Source organism: Canis lupus, chromosome 12, assembly GCF_003254725.2.
Source record: "Canis lupus dingo isolate Sandy chromosome 12, ASM325472v2, whole genome shotgun sequence".
Taxonomy (NCBI): Eukaryota; Metazoa; Chordata; class Mammalia; order Carnivora; family Canidae; genus Canis; species Canis lupus.
The window spans coordinates 35,798,246-35,816,032 of NC_064254.1; positions in this window are offsets into that span (position 1 = coordinate 35,798,246).

The following is a 17,787-nucleotide window of genomic DNA, read 5'->3' on the forward strand; positions in this document are numbered from 1 at the left end:
TTGCTAAATTTTAGTGCCATGCAGTATTTCTCAAAGTGAGGTCCATTACTGACATGCATTAATATTAACCAGGATATAGGCTACCATTGCAAAATTTGGGGCCCTGCCCAACTTCATATGCATTGGATAACAATCTCTGGGAAGGAGCCTGGAAATGTGCCCATTCAACTAGCTCCCCTGAGTAATTCTATATACATTCAAGCATGAAAAAACAGTTGGTATTTTTCAATGTTCCATCAACACTTGTAAACTCGTGCTCTCCTTCCTCTATTGCCAAAAACTCTCACCATCGATCACTTCACTTTGGTGGAATTTTGTGGGCAGCCTTGAACTCCAGGTTGTTAGGGAAGCAAGAGTTTCCAGTTTAGAAATGCAAATATCAGTCACAGGAGTTAGGAATTACAGATCACTCTTAAATGCAAACCGACACAGTTCCTTAGCTTCTACCTCCCACTGTTTCAGTTGGCTGCTGGGATAGATGAATGTATTTGGTCTTCTTAGATAGGCAAGAAGCTTTCAACACTTACTAATGCTATCCATGATTTAAATGTTTTCCATCTCTCCTTCCCCTTTCATCTGCCTTCATTTTTTCCCCCCTCTTTCGGGTCTCTTTTTCCTCTCTAGGATAAAAGTCCCAGAGAGTGATACACTAAATGTTAACATTGGTTGTCTCCAGTTAATAGAGCTGTGAATAGGGGATTTTCTTTCTTTTTTCCCTACTTTCTACTTTCAGGTTTGCCAATTTTGAGTCAGTAAATTTAAACACCCGTGTATGACAGGGCACCCTGGGTAGCTCAGTTGGTTAAGTGTCTGACTCTTGGTTTCTGCTGAGGGCATGATCTTAGGGTTGTGAGATCAAGCCCAGTGTGGGGGGGCTCCATGCTCAGCATGGAGTCTGCTTGTCCCTCTCCCTTTGCTCCCCACCCCATGCACATGCATGTGTACTCTCTCTCTTTCAAATAAAATCTTAACAAAACTAAACACATGTGTATGAGAATGGAGATATCTGTGGAAGGAACCCCTGAATCACTGACTAACTTAAAATAGAAGGAGAGCAGGGCAAAACTACGTTATATCTTCATGTTTCTTCACCTGTTAGGTGTTTTTTGTTTTTTGTTTTTTTTAAACCTCAAAGAAAAATTAGAACTCTTTCTTTAGTTCTTCCTCTCCTGCCCTATTTTTCTCTTTTTTTTCTTGCTGGTCCTATCTTCTCCCCTTCCAACTGTGCATTCTGTGTTAGGGAAGCAGCTGGATGACACTTTGCTAGAATGAAAGACCCACTGTCTGGCCTTGTTCTGTAAGTATAAACCACACCGCATTTATGTATAGCCTCTTTCTCCTGGAAGATTGAGATTCCTCTTTATAATTCCACTGCTATTTTTAACATCCCTACAGGGTAAGGAGAAAGCCAGTCCCTGCATCTTTGAGCCAGTCACAAGTTTTCTAAATCTCTGGTTTCCCCTGCATCATATAACACATATCATCTGTGGACAGTTTAGAAAGTGGTCTTAGATAATTTCTTTCTATACTCCCAGAGAATCCAGACCTCTTAGCTATGAAATAGGCCTTGGGAAAAGCAGGAAAATACGTGTATATTGATTTGTTTTGGGGGAAAGGTCTTATAATCATCTTCATCCTCTGAGTATGAATGAAGCAAGCCCCGGAGCAGGAACAGTGGAATACTTCTGGCAGAGGCAAAAAAAAAAAAAAAACCCTGCAGGCCCAGGCACTCCAGGCTCTCAATCCTCAATCCCCGGGCCAAGTGGCCTGGATAATTTCCCTCATTACTCTAGAGACTGTTAATTTTTCAGTCAGTACTTGAAACCGGGCTCTAATTGTCTGCTGGGCGCAGAGGGAGAAGCTAAGTCAGCCCCCGGAGGAGGTGGCCGGGCTGGCCTGGTTGCCACGACTGCTTCCAGGACTGCTCCCGCTGCCCTTGAGCTGCTCTTGAGAGCAGAAAATTAACACCCAAGAACTGAAACCACCGCAGCTGCCGTGGCTGTGCCTTTCTCTCTAATAGGGAAATGAATTTGAACTCAAAAGGCAGTGCTCATTTTTGAGTATATGGGGATTCTTTCAGCTATCTCAAGTCTAGATTTTTCTTAGAAGTGTGAAAACCTCACTGAAATATTTAAACTAGCACTAACAGCATTTTTCTCTTCAGAAAAATGGGAAAATCCTTTTAGGCATTTTCACTACGTCTCACAGCTGGGGCGGTACATTTACATTATAGTTGTTATCAGTTTATAAAGGGCTTGCCCTCTCTCAAGCCACTAAGGGTAGACTTTAACCACACTTGTTCTCAACTTTCTTTTGAATTGGGGTTACTCTTTTACGTTAGAGGCTAAGTGCAGGCTGGTGAGAAATTTCAGTAAAACACAGAAAACAAGTTTTTTTTTTTTTTTAAGATTTTATTTATTCATGAGACACACACACACACACACACACACACACACACACACACACACACAGAGAGGCAGAGACACAGGCAGAGGGAGAAGCAGGCTCCATGCAGGGAGCGGGACGTGGGACTCGATCCCGGGCTCCACCATCATGCCCTGGGCTGAAGGCGGTGCTAACCACTGAACCACCCGGGCTGGCCCAGAAAATAAGTTTTGATTTTAATCTGGGTTTTAGGTTGATAGGAATATTTTAAGTAGAATTGTCCAGTATACTTATAAACCAAAAGTAGATAGATTTGAAACCTGGCTGTTTACTACATTTATACATAAGAAAAAACCTATTTGAGACCACATGCTCTCATTAATAGTAACTTGTATGCTGACTTTTTCCAGTTAAAAGAACTAAACAAGAACAACAACAACAACTTAAAAAAATAAAAGAAAAAGAGGAGGCACCTGGGTGGCTCAGTGGGTTAAGCATCTGCCTTTGGCTCAGGTCATGATCCCAGGGTTCTTGGATCAAGTCTCCTATGGTGCTCCCTGCTCAGCAAGGAGTCTGCTTCTCTCTACCTTTCTCTCCTGTGTGCTTTCCCTCTCTCAAATAAATAAATAAATCTTAAAAAAAAAAAAAAGAACTAAAAAAGTAGCCTAGTGACTACTCCAGTATTCCAACTCTTAAAAAGAAAACCACAGCCCCAAATGGCGTCACTTAAGCCAAGTCACTAAACTGGGGCTTAACACCTAACCTAATTGCAGCTTCAACCTTCCTCAGAAATGTAGTCTTAACTAGTCAGTCAGGAATTTTCTGATCAGTGCCAATAAAGTAATCTGTTCCATGGGCCTTCTGCATCCTTCAGTGGAGGATGAGGGAATTCACCTAATAAGATGCCCACCCTGACCTTTCCCTTAAGGGAAAGTGACCTTGCCTGGAACATTTCTTTCTTTTCTTTCACTAATAATATTCTTGTCCCACCCTCCTTCTTATAAAAACCTTCCATTTTGTACTACTCCTCAGAGGTCCCTCTGCTTGTTAGATGAGATGTTGCCCAGTTCACAAGTTGTTTAATAAAGCCAATTAGACACCAAAGAGGGTACTTGATGAGAACTGGATGTTATACTATATGTTGGCAAATTGAATTTATTATTTATTTATTTATTTATTTATTTATTTATTTTTAAAAAGATTTTATTTATTCATGAGACACACAGAAAGAGAGGCAGAGGGAGAAGCAGGCTCCCTGTCAAGAGCTTGATGGGGAACTCCATTCTAGGACCCTGGTATGACCTGAGCCAAGGGTAGATGACACTCAACCACTGAGTCACCCCAGCAAATTGAATTTAAATAAGATATTAAAAAATAATAATAAAGCCAATTAGATCTTCAAATTTACTCAGTTGAATTTTTTGGACTTTAACACACTTGAATGACTACTGATGTCATTCACCCACGTGAATCCATGCAGTACATCCCCAAGCAGTGTCCTTAGCATTAGCAATTCAGGAATACAAAGAACAGGTCCTTCACTTTCTGGAGGGCTGGTGGTCGTGCGTTGAGGACACAGAAAGAGATGAGTATGAAGTGCTAAATATTTTAAGATGGTATTACAGGCTCACTACCTCTTCATTTCTCAAAGCAGGTGATTTCTGGGCAGCTGAGGGAAGAGATGTCATGCGGGGTCTAGGATCCATCCTAGACTGATGTCAACCCCCAATTATCTTGCTCTGCCCAGCAGAGTGGCACTGTGCAGGAAGAAAAGCCACAACCCCCTGGGGAGACAGAGCAGCCCCTGGGGGCCACGGGAATCACCTCCACAGAAGACAAGAGCTGATTTATTCTCTTTTTTTTTTTTCCTTCACTAATTTTGACTTCTGCAGAACACAGTGCTGTTCTTTTTTCCATCCTCATTCCCCTCCTCACTGCTTCCTATCTTCTCACTAAACAAAAACATACATGTGCAAAGCCTTAAGTCCTGAACTGGAGTGTGCCGCAGGTGATTGGCTTGGTTTGTAAGGCGCTAGAGTCTAGGGTTACACTTGGTCTTGTTTTTCTGTGATCAGAAAAATACAAGGCAAGGCTTCCACATTCTATCTTTTTCAATTCTCTTTCTTTTCAAAATCCTTTTCAAAATTGTTACTGACTTTACCTGGAACCTGATTTTTCTCCGTGTTGATTCCTGGCATTAAAGAAATGAACAGAAACTCATTCCATTGATCTAGGATCTGTGCCATCATCACAGAAATCCAGGAAAAGCCCACAAGAATCATTCAAACTTTTTTTTTTTTTTAAGATTTAATTTATTCATGAGAGAGAGAGAGGCATAGACACAGGCAGAGGGAGAAGCAGGCTCTATTCCATGCAGGGAGCCTGCTGTGGGACTCGAGCCGGCGTCTCCAGGACCACACCCTGGGCCAAAGGCAGCACTAAACCGCTGAACCACCCAGGCTGCCCCAAGAATCATTTGAACTTTGAAGAATCTTTTAAAAACATTACATGGTAATAGGCCTAAAACATCCCATGAGGGAGGTGCTGTTGTTCCTCATTTTAAATACCAGGGAAATAAGGACCAGAGGATTGGGGTGATTGTCTAAGATTTACACAACCCAAAGTACCAGAACCAAGAATCGATGTAGGTCTTTGATGATTAGTCCTGGACTATTCCCACATCACCGTCACCACTAAGGTTTTTTTTTTTTTTTTTTTTTTTACCACTAAGTTTTTCAACAAACAGTACACATGACAAAAATTGTGTTTCCTTTTCTTCTTAAATTACTTAAACTTTGAATTAATCAACTTCCTGCCTTCCTTTGTTTTGTGTTTTCATACCGTCCTGTCCTCAAGAGGGAGAATACTTACATTCATTGAGTGACGTCTGTATCTAAGCACCCAAATGCAGGGCTTAGGGACAGATAGATTTTTCTTTAACAAGAAAACTCAGTGGCTATTTCAGGTGAGAATGTGCTTTGTGCTTTATCAGCAGATAGAGAGAATCAGGCACCCAAAGGTGAAATGAGAGAGTGAGCAATTTCCAGAATTTTCTACCCTTTCTCCTTCAAGAATTGCTAATCATCACTGCTTATAACCATAATAGAAATGAGAGATGTTACTAAAAAAAAAAAAAAAAAGCAAAATCCAAAAACCCTTGCCTTTATTCTTCAAATTTCCCTCTCAAATCCAGTTCCTGGGATACATATCATTGAGTAGCCCTCCTTCCTGTCACCCAGTTTCTAATCCTCTTTCTGTCATTTGAATGGGCAGAGGCAAATTTGATAGATGATAATTATAGTTCTATAATTTTCTGTGCAAAATTAAAAATGGCTTAGAGTAAACAAAAAGTCAACTTCAAATAGCTAAGGATCAAAATCTCAGGAAACACCCTAATCCCATCACTCCATTACCTTAATCTTCATGATACTTGTTTGTTGCACTTCAGAGGGAACAACAACTAAATGTTGATGCTAATAGCTCAAGTTTTTCTCTAAAGTTTAGAATTTTCTAAATTATGGAAGCCTTTAACATTTTATTTATTTTTATTTATTTTTTTGAGATTTTATTTATTTATTCATGAGAGAACAGAGAGAGAGAGGCAGAGACATAGGCAGAGGGAGAAGCAGGATCCATGCAGGGAGCCCGACGTGGGACTTGATCCCAGGACTCCAGGATCACGCCCTGGGCTGAAGGCAGACACTTTAACTGCTGAGCCACCCAGGTGTCCCAGTCTTTAACATTTTAACCATTGACACCAGACATTTGACAAATGTCCCTTTGTAATTGTAAAATTATCATTGGTACTCAGAAAATAATCATGTCCACAATGTTGGTCACCCGTCACTGAATATTTTTGGAGGGATTGAGTTTATCTAATAGTGCATAAATACCTGGTATTACCAGGAAACGACTTGGGCCTCCTGAAGAACACTCCAAGGGCAGTAACTTAAGTGATCTTATCAGAAGGTGAGTAGGGAATGGGCAAGCAGAGATTCAATCCTGGTCCCCTGCTATGGCCTAGTGACTTCCCCAGACAGAATGGGCATGATCTCATTCCCACTAGGATTTTTTTTTTTTTTTGAGAAGATTTATAATGCAAGAACTTAGATTCCTGCTTCTGCACACTATCGTTTTGGGAATTTAATATTTATAATTATGTAAACATTATCAGGTATTTTCATATTTTATTTGTCCACAGAGCATGACTATCAAAGAATGGAATGAGCAAATCTCAATTGGGAACATAAGCTTATTCAGTTAAACCAATACTATTGTTAATAAACAAAATTCACCTGAATAAATTAGATCTAACTGGCTTTATTTAATGCTTTATAAGTCAGGCAGCATTCCATCTTAGCAGATAGAAAGGAACTCTGAGGAGCTGCACAAAATAGAAAGCTTTTATAGGAAGAAGTGGGGCAGAAAATGGGAGTTTCTAGCAAAGAGTGGATTGTTTCAGGCAAGGTCACTTTCCTTTAGGGGAAGGCAGAGGTTCTATCAGGCAGATTACTTCACTAGTACAAACCAGGTAATTCCAGGCTGACTAGTTAAAGGTCACATTCTGGAGGAGAGGCTGAAACTACAATTAGGTTAGATGTTAAGTCTTGGTTTGCTGATGTGGGTTTGAGCACAAGTGACTCCATCTTGGATCTGTTGTTTCCTTTTTAATACTATTCACCCACCTCCAACATCCTGAACAAATTATTGTTCATCTGGTTTTAGAATGTATCCATTAACAGGAAATCCATTCCCTCTTGGAGGACTCCATCCCATTTTTCAAGAACATTGATTCAGTATTTGGAAGATTTTTTACAACAAATAAAATTATTCTTCACCATGAAAATGATCACTTTCCTTTCCACAAATACATCACTCATACATCACCAAATTTTAGATATACACTCTCTTTGCGTTTTCCTGATTGACAAACCAGTCACAGAAGGAAATGCAGTATGTTTTATTGAGTTCCTAGGGCCAAGTAATCACTATTTTTTTTCTATGTGCCTACAATCTATCCCTTTTAATAATTCATTATAAATCTTGTCAAGATTTATAGTCAAACTCACTGATGTCAATGATTATCTGAGTATGGTAAGAGTAGAAGGGAAGATGCCCCCCTAAAGTTAGAAAGTGAGTCGTATCAAAATTAGGCCTATAGAGGGGTGCCTGGCTGGCTCAGTGGGTAGAATGTGCAACTCTTGATTTGTGTCATGAATTCAAGCCCTATATTGGGCCTAGAGCTTTTGTGTTAAAAAAAAAAAAAAAATTAGAAAAGTGCCACCAGACATTTAGAATGTGTGATTCAGATCCTGAGTTTGAATCAATCATTACAGGTAAAACCATCTTTCTTCTTCCTTTAAAAGGGGCAAAATATTTTTCAGTGTTTCTACTTCTGTGACCCATCCAAAGGTTTAGGTTGGGACACCAGGGTGATGCACTGATTGAGCATATGCCTTTGGCTCAGGGCATGATCCTGTGTGTGTCTCTCATGAATAAATAAATAAAATTAAAAACAAACAAACAAACCCCCCACTATTCTAGGCACTTAGGACACAAAGGTGTTGTTTTTTTTTTTTTTTTTAAACCTATTATGGGGCAGCCTGGGTGCTCAGCAGTTTAGCGCCGCCTTCAGCCTGGGGCCTGATCCTGGAGACCTGGGATGGAATCCTATCTCAGGCTCCCTGCGTGGAGCCTGCTTCTCCCTCTGCCTGTGTCTCTGCCTCTCTCTCTCTTTGTGTGTCTCTCATGAATAAATAAATAAATAAATCTTAAAAAATAAAATAAAATAATAAAAATAAAAAAACCTATTATGTGACAAATTTCAAAGCAGTTTCTTTGTTGAAAATCACTTAAATAATTTAAAAACTGATAGTTTTTGACAAAGCATAACTAACATCAAATCCACTTTATTTACTGAGTAGATGTAATTATCTCAAATCTTGGTATCAAACCCCCCTGGGGTATTTGATTGAAATGTAGATTTGGGGCCCCACCCTGAAGATACTGATTCACTAGTTCTTGGAGCCTATGTTAACCTAATCCATTTGGTTTTTGTTTTGTTTTGTTTTAAGATTTTATTTATTTATTCATGAGAGACAGAGACAGAGAGAGAGAGAGAGAGAGAGAGAGAGGAAGAGACACAGGCAGAGGGAGAAAGAAGCAGGCTCCCTCTGCAGGGAGTCCGACGTGGGACTCCATCCTGGGACTCCAGGATCATGCCCTGGGCGGAAGGCAGGAGCTAAACCGCCGAGCCACCCAGGGATCCCTGTGGAGGCCGAGAAAAATTAAGGCCATCCCACCTAAAGTTTAGCATTAGCACAAGTACAGCCATCTTAGGCCCCTGTGAATAAGAGCTGAACTTTATGGGAAAAACTGCAGAATGTCCTCAAGGTCCTCGCAGGTAATCCCATATCAGAAAGACAACAGAGCTCAGAATTGCCCCGGGCAGAGAATCCCATATCAGAAGGACAACAGAGCCCACAACCATGGTAGAAAGTCCCATATTAGAATGAGAACAGAACTCAACGCCCTTAAACCCCACATCAGAATGTAAACAGAACTTGAGAAATTCCTCCACCCCTTCCGAAAAATCCCCTAGACCAGCCTATAAAAAAGCCAGCTGTAACCCACCTTGGGGTCCAAGTCCCTGCTCCGCTGTGTCGGTTGCACTTAGACCCAAGCTCGAGCTTGCTAATAAACCCTCGGGCGCTTGCATCAGTGTGGGCTCCTTGGTAGTTTCTCAGATTCACAATCTTGGGCACAACAATCCCCAATAGTGTTTGATTCTTAAAGGATGCTCTTAAATAACAAATATATATTTGTACAATAAATGTAAAATAGATACTTGTTGAATAAATGAATCAATATTCTTATGGGTGATCTTTTTTGGAGATAAGGTTGGTCCCCAAGTTACAATGGACAAATATGACTAACAGCTATCTTATAATTCTTCTAAAAAGTACCAACATAGACATACTTTGCTGCCTTGACCAGGCAAATACGATTCAAATAATTGTTAGCCAACAAGTTCATAAGTTATGGCACGGGAGACTGTGCAGGAAATGGACTGTGGAAAATAAAAATAATCCCAGGTCAATTTTTTGGAGGAGACCGAACTGAACTGAGTCCTAGATGCTTAGTTATAATAAACAAAGTGGAGAAGCAAAACTATTTCAGGGAAGGGGAAATGTCACATTAGGCCGGAATCAATGGGAGATCTGCTTGATTAAGCCAGGAGTAGGAAATCTCAGGAAATAAAATGCGGAAGGGAGTGGGCTCTGATCATGGAAGTATAAACACAGAAGTATAAACTTGTTCTAGTAGCAAACTGGGAGGCATTGATGATTTTATAAGGTGAATAACCTGAGGAAAATTATGTATAAGGAAGTTAGCCTGGAAATGCGAGTAATAATATTGATTTCCTTCTTAATTGAGGGCCTGATGTGTGCTAGGCACCTAGCTAACTGCCTAAGAGAAAAAGTTATCACTCCCATTTAACAGCATTGTAAAATGAGACTTTGAGAGGTCAGGTGACTGGTTGAGCAGTTGAGTGAAAGTTAGTAAAAGGCTGAACTGGTACTTACACTTGGGGGCATGTGCCTCCAAAATTTGCTCTTTAGAGCAGGGATTGAAAACTATGGTGCACCAACCAAATCCAGCCCATGGCTTATTTTTATACAGCCCTCAAGGTAAGAATGGTTTTTATATTTTTAAAGAGTAGGGGAAAAAAAGGAAAAAAAAGAAATTTCCTAACATGAACATTCTATGAAATTCACATTTCAGGGCCTAAATAAAGTTTTATTGGAACATAGCCACATCTACACATTTACACATTGTTAGTCTGATTTCATGCTACAAGAGCAGAATCCAGTAGTTGAGCAGAGACTCTATTACCCACAGAGCCTAAAATTTTATTCTTGGGCCCTTTGCAGGAAATCTGATGACTCTTATTGTAGAGCTTTGCTGCTCATAATATGGTCTGTAGACCAGGAGCGAGGAATATTATCTGGGAGTTTGTTAAAAGGGCGGTCTCAGGTTCCACCCCAAACCTGCTGAATCTAAATCTGCATTTTAGCAAGATTCAAATGATTTGTATGCACATTCAAGTATAAAAAGCATTGTAATACGAGTGTGCTATTTCTGCTGAAGGGCTGGAGAAGGGCAATATAGCAACTAGGACAGTGAGTGGTTTGAGATTTGGAGACAGAGGGGAAAGGGACAGGGTCCACAGACACTTCAGGAATGTTTGCCATTTCACTGTGCACAGGCAGCTGCACATTCCTGCCCCAGGCCTTTGGGATTCCTGCATATAAATATGCAGAGAATAGAAAGCCATATGCAAGTTAACATACAAATCTGCACACTTATTATAAGGCCTGTATTGCTATGGCATTTTCAAAAAGCTGAACAGGGGGATATCGAATTAGCCAGAATCTAACTTTCCATCTCCAGTTTCCATTTGTAATTTGCAGATGGAAAAAGGGCTTTCTGACAAGCAGGCATGCCTATTCCACTAGGAACTGGCCTGAAGCACTGCTGTAGCTCAGATATTTTGCTAAAGCATTTTTGCAAATGCTAGAATAGGGAAGAAGTTGGTACAGCCTGCAATCTCCCCTCAAAGATACTCTGCAAGGAAATGTGTATCTGACCACTTTCTAATTGGCTTTTTAATGATTAAATTCAAAGAGTTTAATGCTCTCTAATTTGAAACCACACTGAAGTTTACAGCTCTACCCTGTTATTACATGCCATTAAACATCACAATATTTCCATCTCTGAGACTACAGTCCCAATTTACTTCTAGAAATTAGCAAACTATATACTTAAGGACAATTTTGCATTTGCTCAACTAATGAAGAATGTGCAACACCCCAAGATATGTAGATAAATAAGACAGAACAAAAGTGTTTGAATTTGGGAACCCTGGGTGGCGCAGCGGTTTGGCGCCTGCCTTTGGCCCAGGGCGCGATCCTGGAGACCCGGGATCGAATCCCACGTGGGGCTCCCGGTGCATGGAGCCTGCTTCTCCCTCTGCCTGTGTCTATGCCTCTCTCTCTCTCTGTGTGACTATCATAAATAAATAAAAAAAAATTAAAAAAAAAAAAAAGTGTTTGAATTTAAGAAGTTGGCAGTCAAAAGGGAAGACAGGCAAGTCAAATAATAAATAACAGAACAACATTTTGGACCAGCACAGAGAATGGAACAAGTGACTGAATGGAAATGCTGAGAAAGATACAGAAAACTTACTTGAGAAACTTTTTTATTTTCAAGTATCTATCTATACTTTTAACTTTTTATTATGGAAAAGTTCAACATGCAAAAGGAGAAAGAATGGGAGGATAAGTTTTCCCCATCCCCTACTTCCCTTGCACGCATCCATCAGATACAACTATTTTCTTTTCACCTAAAGGATAGTTATATAGATACCATTTTTCCTCCTCCCCTCAGATATAATTTTTTAAAGAAGATTTTATTTATTTGACAGAGGGACTACAAGCAGAGTGGCAAGGGGAGAGGGACAAGCAGATTCCCTGCTGAGCAGAGAGCCCAATGTGGGGCTCCATCCCAGGACTCTGGGATCATGACCTGAGCCAAAGGGAGCCATTCAACCACTGACCCACCCAGGTGCCCCATACTTTCTGATTTTTAAAAACTGGTTTCATAGCATTAACCTCAGGGTAATATCTGAGCTACTATCACTTGAAACTTCCCTACAGCAGTGCTTCAGGCCAGTTTCTAGTGGTTTAGTGCCACCTTTGGCCTGGGGTGTGATTCTGGAGTCCCGGGATCGAGTCCCATGTCAGGCTCCCTGCATGGAGCCTGCTTCTCCCTCTGCCTGTGTCTCTGCCTTTCTCTCTCTCTCTGCGTCTCTCATGAATAAATAAATAAAATCTTTAAAAAAAAAAAGTAATCATATTCAGGCTGTGCCTGACTGGCTCAGTTGGTGGAGTCAGGCTTCCTGAGCTCAGCCAGTTTTGTGGCAACCTGAGTTTGTGTAAGAGAGAAGGGTACAAAGTGCACATGTAATGCTTCAGTTTGCATTTATTTGGTCTATTACACATATCTGGAAAAATTGCTTAGAGGGTGGTGGTGTGTGGATAAGTTGGAAGATGAGTGAGAGGAAGCCAAGCAGAGGGGAAAAGTGGTGGGGCCAGCAGCATTTAGACCGTCAACAGTCATGCACTGAAGTAAAAAGTGGATTCTTGCAACAGGCCAACTGGGGATGCCTTGTTCCAAAGGCTTAGGGTTTTTATTTTGGAGTTCCTATAGGAGCTTCCAGTACTTTAAGTAATCTCTACTCTGTGGGGCTTGATAATTTGGGGCTTGAACGTGGGGCTTGAACTCAACCTCTAGATCAAGAATTGCTCGCTCTACCAACTGAGACAGCTAGGCACCCTTTCCCAGCACTTCAGAATGGAAGTTTTCATACCTGAGGATGCGTCCACATTACCTGGAGGCCAGGTCAAAACACAGAATCCTGGGGCCCAGAGTTTCAGATTCAGTAGGTCTCAGTGGGGCTTGATAATTTGCATTTTTATGAGTTTCCAAGTGATTTTGATTCTATTGGTCCCTTTGAGAACCATTGCCTAAATATGATGACTTTCTTTTTTCTTTTTTTAAGTTTTATTAATTTAAGTAATCTCTACACCCAACATGGGGCTTGAACTCACAATCTCAAGATCAAGAGTCACATGCTCCACCAACTGAGCCAGTCAGGCACAGCCTGAATATGATGACTTTTGTTTTTTTAAAGATTTTATTTATTTATTCATGAGAGACACAGAGAGAGAAAGAAAGGCAGAGACACAGGCAGAGGGAGAAGCAGGCTCCATGCAGGAAGTCTGACATGGGACTCGATCCCGGGACTCCAGAATCACACCCCAGGCCGAAGGTGGCACTAAACCACCGGACCACCGGGGCTGCCCTGATGACTTTCTTAATAAATCATCTGTCTGAGAGATCAGACCTAGAAACCTAGCAGCTTGCCAATAGTCACACAGCATGTTCCAGGGCCAGTTCTATAGACTCCCAAACCTCTCCCTGCCCTGAATCCTGCCAGGTTTAAAAAATCATTGACAAGGGATCCCTGGGAGGCGCAGCGGTTTAGCACCTGTCTTTGGTCCAGGGCGCGATCCTGGAGACCCGCGATCGAGTCCCACGTCGGGCTCCCGGTGCATGGAGCCTGCTTCTCCCTCTGCCTGTGTCTCTGCCTCTCTCTCTCTCTCTGTGTGTGACTATCATAAATAAATAAAAATTAAAAAAAAAAAAGAAATGAAAAAGTCTAGAGCTCTTAAAAAAAAAATCATTGACAAGAGGTTATTTCCCAGTCATCCTGTACTATTACAAGTCTCCCACTTAGTTTATGTGCATGTTTAATGCAATCGATGAGTAAGTATGTTTTTAGATATAATCATGTCTTTATAAGCCAAGAATACTACTACATAGATTGTAGGATAATTTCAAGGAATTCATATTTATAAAGTGGAATATTAGACCGTTCTCCTAATTGGACTACTGTCTGAAAGCAGGTGGTTGAATCCTGCGGGCTCCAGTAGAATTCCAGGTGTAACTAATCTTGCTGATACCTCCTCATTATGTAACCTACTATTTTCTGGGGTGTTGCTGTTTTCCCCTTGGCTCAATTTAATATACATACTGGCTTCCAGTAGCTGGAAAGCTTGTGGGAACAGAACAGCAGGATTCAAACAAGGTACGATGAGCAAGCAGGCTTTCAATCAAGAAAGTCCGTCATCAGGGCGCCTGGGTGGCTCAGTTGGTTAAGTGTCTGCCTTCGGCTCCGGTTATGATCCCAGGGTCCTGGATAGAGCTCCACATTGGGCTCCCTGCTCAGCCGGGAGCCTGCTTTCCCCTCTCCCACTGCCTGCTGCTCCCCCTGCTTGTGGGCTCTCTTTCTGTCAAATAAGCAAGATCTTTAAGAAAGAAAGTCCTTCATTGTTGTAAAATTACTACCTCTGCACTGAGCTTGCTCCAACTTCTAGAAGCACACAAATCCAGGGACCCAGGAGGACCAAGAACCCCAGCGCATCAGCCCACCTCTGTTGGGCAGACATAACCAGTAGTCTCCCTGTTGAACAAAATGGATACTTGCTTAAGTGCTTCTCCTTGGAGTGTTTGCACTTTACTCAACCATTTGGCGGTAAGTTCCTAGTGGCACATGAGCAATGACTCAAAACACAGCCTTGTACTGTCATATACATTCATTCATTCATTTGTTCAGTCTCAGCTACTCCTTTGGTAAACCTGATTTAGTGTCAAGGTGCTGAACTCAGCATTAGAATCACAAAGATGAGTACATTATAGTTTTAGATCACTAGGGGCTTTCAGGGTGCTAGAGAAGACAAGACACGGAAGCAGTAATTCTGAAGATTGAGTCTTTCTTTCTTTCTTTCTTTTTTTTTTTTTGAGAGGGAAAGAGATGGGAAGAGAGGGGCAGAGGGAGAGGAAGAGAGAGAATCTTAAGCAGGCTCCATGCCCAGCATGGAGCTAGACAGCACCATGAGATCAGGACCTGAGTTGAAATCAAGAGTCAGACACTTACCTGCTCAACTGACTGAGCCACCCAGGCTCCCCCCAAAACGTGAGTATTGAAATGGAAGGAGGTGCAATGGCTGATGGAGTAAGGAGTGCTCAGAGAAGTCCCCCAGAGGAGGTGACAATGGACCTGAGTCTTGGGGGATGAGTGGAGACATTCTAATCTGGGCCAAGGGAACAATACATGTAAAGACAAGATCAGAAAGAGAATGACTTACTTGGCATGCCTGCCCTGCAGGGTGTGGCTAGGGAGCAGCAGTGAGCCAGCGGGACCGGGAAGGTAAGCAAAGCCTTCTGAGAGAGCAGTTGCACCCATAACCAGATGGACTAGCTTCTGTCCTGGAGAGTGTGATCTGGAATAGATTGGTTAAATAAAAGCAAGGAAATTTCAGGAAGTGTGAAGAAACTAATTGTGGAGTTTTTTACATTAATTTTAATCTTAAAACAATTGCCTTTGTGATGAAACTGAGAACAAGTTATTCAGCTAAATGGGTATCAGGAAAGGCCGTTTTGAGGATCAAGAAAGCTCAATATTCTGTAGGAGGGTCGTGGACAGACTCTCCTATCTTATTTCAGTCATACTGGGATGGATGTTATAACCATAATAAGAAAAAAGACAAGGATCTTAACAAAAGGAGTTTATTCTCATGGCCCAGACAATATAAATCCTGAGTCTGCTGACCTTTGTCCTCTCAGCACAGGAACCACGCCATGGGACTGATTCACTGGATTATCAATATTAGAAAGTTCCCATATTTTTCAAATTTGTATATATAGTCTTGATTATATAGAGAAAGAGTGATGTTCTGATTGTTTGCCTTTTGCATTTTTAGTATATGTGTTTTAGCCTCCTTGCGTTGCTATATATAATAGAATACCGTAGACTGGATGGCTTATAAACATTTATTTCTCACAGTTCTGGAGGCTGGGAAGTCCAAGATCCAGGTGCTGGCAGATTTGGTGTCTGGTGAGAGTCCTCTTCCTGGTTCATGTCATGTTATGTCTTCACATGGCAGAGGGGCAAAGGAGCACTCTGGGATCTCTTTTATCAGGGCACTAGTATTATTCCTAGGCTCTTCCCTCACACCTAATAGCCTCCAAGGGGCCCCCCTCTAAGTGTCATCACATGTGTATTTTGGGGGGAACACAACCATTCAGTCTATAGCAATATGTACCAAAGCAAAGTTCTTCTCTGATCTGTGGCTATCAGATTTTTCTTACATACGTAGAATTGGAACATTCAGAGAAAGTTATTGTCTATTACAAAAGAGAAAGAGTGACAAGAACCAGTCTTGGAGAGGAGAGGAGGTTCTGGTTGCTGGTGAAGGCTTAGAGAGAAACCAGTCTTTTGTTCGTATTAATTTATTTAACAGTGAACATTTATGAAACATTTATTAAGCCTCACAACAAGCCAGGTATGAGGCTTGATGAGGAGGCAGACATAAGGATTTGGCTCCTTCTCTCAGAGATCTCAAAACCTAGGGTAACAAGAAGTTACAATGAAGTGCAATAAATAATTTAGCAGAAGTCACCTCAGAGTGTCCCAGAGACACAGAGAAAGAACATCTAATTCAATGTTGGGGGTGGAGTGGATGGAGGGTTTGGAGGCAAAAGGTGCATCCAAGAGGTGTTGATACATGACCTAGAGCTTTTAAAAAATTATCACTTAAAAAAATGTTTGGGGCACCTGAGTGGCTCAGTGGCTGAGCATCTGCCTTTGGCTCAGATCATGATCCTGGGGTCCTGGGATTGAGTCCCACATCAGGCTCCCCCCAGGGATCCTGCTTCTCCCTCTGCCTATGTCTCTACCTCTCTCTGTGTGTCTTCATGAATAAATAAATAAAATCTTCAAAAAAGGTTGTTTCATGAAATATTTCAAATGTTGAAAAGTATAGAAATGACACACATATGATTATGAGCCAGATTTAACAGATGGTAATATGATTACCAACTTATTTTCTTCATTTTTCGATATTTGAAATGTTTTATAAAACAGGAGTTCAGCCCTCCACTCTGACAAGCTCTTTGCAATTAGATGCTATTAATGTCTTGGGGGTAACACCCCTGATGTATAAGCTTTACATCTTAGTAAGCCCTTTCGGTCTGTAACCTCATTTGGCCTTCACCACAGTCCCTAGCAGTGTGCAAGACAAGTATTTGAGGTCTCATTTTCTCAGTCAGGAATGAGAGGCACAGAGAGAAAGTAAATGATAAGCGTAAGTGCTCTAAGAACCTGTAACTTATTTAAAATGCTTCTGTTTGTCATTTATTCTTCAGATGCAACGTTAAGGAGTACGTAGTAGCTTCTGGGTATGAAAAATTACCAGGTTTGTTTTTTTTTTTTTAAGTAAAATAAATCGTAATGGTGAACATTTACAACACTTAACAGCTCACATGGGGTTTCCCATGCAGTTTAGAATGTAAGCCTTCAAAGGGTCACTTTGGAGAAACGGAGCCCTGCAGAGGCCTGGTGGCTTGCCTACTGCTGCCAGCACCTGGTCCTGAAGCTACATCCTCCTCACTATTCCGTGTCCTTACTTTTTCACCCCCTGGTGCACAACGTATATTTTCCAAGGCAGATGGGAAGGAGACTTGCTAAGCGTGGCTCAGGCTTCCCTTCCAGTTTTGGGGCCGTAGGTCGCGTGCCCTGGGAGGGAACTGTGAAGTCGACCTCAGGGAGGCTCATTCACACCCCGCTGCCGATCGCAACACGTGGTGATCTGAGTTAATGAGCGTGTCAGCCTTCTGGGGTGCCAGTTTTCAGCCCATTTTCCTCATTGGCGATCCTCTTAGGCCTATGGCCTTGTAGTTGTTAGTGCTCCTGTCAATCTCTCTGACCTTTCCTCC